Genomic DNA, 3163 nt, shown 5'->3' on the forward strand with positions numbered 1-3163 from the left:
GGCTGCGGCGGTGATCCGGGGGCTCCAAATAGAGCGCTTTTCACAGCGCTAGGAAAATTCTGCAGCCAGGGCTGCGGCGGTGATTCTTCCTTGGGCCAAAGAAAAGCGCTTTTCAAAGCGCTAGGAACCATTTAAAGCCTGGTGATTTCTCTGGGCAAAAGAAAAGATCGTTGCAGGGGTCAGGGGCCACAGCACCCTGCCCCTGGGAACAATAATCAAGGAAAAGGTACAGGGCTGGTGGGTCCAGCTACAGGCCAGCACAAGGGGTGCAGTTGGTGGCAGTTCCTCCTAGTGACCAGGCAGGTCACAGGTCAGCACAGCAGCAGCAGTCCATGGCGGTTTCCTGGTGAGTCCATTCATCAGCGTCCTGTGTCCAGTTTCAAGTTCCAAGAATGTTCAAATTGTGGGGAAAATTCCCCTGTACTTATAGTCCATTTTTACAGTGTTTTACAATGACAGGGAGAGGAGGTTCCAGCCAGTTACAACTGGTTCTGGGAGTGCCCCCTCTCTCCTTTCAGCACAGGCTCCAAACATCAGTGGGGGGTTAACGACCCTATTGTGTGAGGCCAGGGCACAGCCTTTACAAATGTAGGTGTGCCCCGCCTCTCCCTTCTCTCAGCCCAGGAAGACTATTCAGTATGTAGATGCACCTCAGTGACACCTCCACCCTCCCTGTGTCCAGGCTGTCTGAAAAGTATGCACAAAGCCCCAACTGTCACTCTGCCCAGACGTGGATTGGAGTCAAGCTGCAAAACACCAGAATTATAAGCACAGATAAATGCGCACTTTCTAGAAGTGGCATTTCTGTGATAGTAATAAAAAATACACCCACACCAGTAAGCAGTATTTATTATCACCATCACAACCATACCAAACACGCCTACGCTACCCCTCATAAATCAGACAATACCCCTTACACCTAAGGCAGGGCATTTCTAGTGCAATCCTATGAGAAGGCAGCACTCACAGCAGTGAGACACCAAGTTAGGCTGTTTGTCACTACTAGGACAGGCCATGCAATATGGCACATGTCCTGCCTTTCTACATACATGGCACCCTGCCCATAGGGCTAGCTAGGGCGTACTTTAGGGGTGACTTACATGTAGTAAAAGGGGAGTTCTGGGCCTGGCAAGTAAATTTAGATGCCAGGTCCCTGTGGCAGAAAACTGCGCACACAGGCCCTGCGCTAGCAGGCCTGAGACAGGTTTGAAAGTCTACTTCAGTGGGTGGCGCAAGCAGCGCTGCAGGCCCACTAGTAGTGTTTAATTTACAGGCCCTGGGTATAGAGATACCACTGTACAAGGGACTTATAGGTAAATTAAATATGCCAATTAGGTATAAGCCAAACATACCAACTTTAGATGGGAGAGCACCTGCACTTTAGCACTGGTCAGCAGTGAAAAAGTGCTCAGAGTCCTAGAGCCAACAGCGAGAGGTCAGAAAAACCAGGAGGAAGGAGGCAAAAAGACTAGGGATGACCATGCGTATGGCCAAAAGTCCAACACAACCCCCTACCAGCCAAAATCCAGGGGAGAACAATCAATACCTTGATGTACTTTCCTGATTGGGGCGATAGAACAAGGACCCAGGCCCAGAACAGCAGGGGCATGTTCCAGTTCTACGCCTTCCTGACTCCACTGGGATCTCTCTGTCAATGCGTCCCAGGCAGCCTAGACCAACCCACGGGGATTCTCTAGCTGCCAATGGCCAGAACCAGGCCCCAGGCCATCTAGGAGCCTCTGGTCTCTGAAACCATAATGAGTGGGGGGCGGTAGCCCCAGGTCAAAGCAACCTGTCTCCACTCCATTTCCGATCAGTTCAGGGGCTCTCCCCTGCCACTGATCCACCAACCTAGGGTCCGCACCCATAGGTTCTACAGGGGCTAGAGGCGAAGCTCTTCTCCCTCTACCCCTCCTTCTAGGATCCCGCCCTCCTCTCCTAGGAGGGGTATCACCAGAATCCACACTTGCCAGGGTGCTGGGTACAGCAGCCCTGCACAACTTTCTCGCCAGCCCAGGATCACTACCTGGCGACTGTCCACTCAACCTAGGGACGACACCCTTGGGTTGCACCGGGGTGCGGGGCGGGCTTCCCCCTCCCTGAACCCCACTTCCAGAGTCCTGCGTCTCCCCACCTCGGGAGAAGCCACCAGAAATTTCACACGGGGGGTGAGCACACTAACCGCCCCCCCAACCAGATCAGAGTTTACCCCCTGAACCTGTCTATCTAGTCCAGGGACGACACCCTTAGACTGGACCATTGCCCAGCGAACCAGGACTTCCTTGGGAGCACACCTACCCCCTACCAGATCAGAGCTTACCCCCTGAATCTGGCAATCCAACCCAGAGTCACTACCCTGCGGTTGAACCACTGCCTGGCGCACCAGGACTTCCTTGGGAGCACACGTACTCCCCATCAGGTCAGAGTTTACCCCCTGAACCTGATCATCCAACCCAGAGTCACCACCCTGCGGTTGAATCATTGCCTGGCGCACCAGGACTTCCTGTGGGGCACACCTACCCCCCACCAGGGAAACACTTTCCCCAAGGGCCACACAAGAGTCTGGCTGGCGCAGGTCTCCTGACCTCTGCCCATCTGACAGAGTCTGGATTCCCCCAAGCCCAGAAATGGTCTCACCAAGGTCATTCCTGGGGGGCTCTGCTCTCAGAGCTGACCCCTGACCCTCCAGGTTCTCCACTGGGGCCCGCAGCCCCCTCTCAACCCTATGCCTGGATTTCCGCCTCCTCCGCTGTAGAGCGAGACTACCAGACACCAGGACCGGCGGAACGCTATCACCAGCCACCCGCCTAAGTCCTAATGACAAAATGGGATCCTTCTGAACAGCTGGCCCTACGGCACAGGTTAGGCTCACCTCCTGGCGTTCACTCATGGAACCTTCAGGGGCCTGGGGCGGTATCTTGGGCACCTTGGGCCTCAGCCCAGCCCCATTCCCTCTCCTCAGAGACGGGACATGGGGTCCCTCACCCATCCCAGTCCACTGGGACCTACCTGGGACACTCCATTCCTTTCCCACCACACCTTGTTGGGAAACACCTAGACCACTCTCATTAGGGACACCCCCTAATGCCACACCAGACCCTCTGGTACGCAACCAGAAGTCTGCCTCCTTTGCGAGCTCCCTGGGGTCAGAGAGCTCACACAC

This window comes from Pleurodeles waltl, chromosome 1_1, assembly GCF_031143425.1.
Source record: "Pleurodeles waltl isolate 20211129_DDA chromosome 1_1, aPleWal1.hap1.20221129, whole genome shotgun sequence".
Classification (NCBI taxonomy): Eukaryota; Metazoa; Chordata; class Amphibia; order Caudata; family Salamandridae; genus Pleurodeles; species Pleurodeles waltl.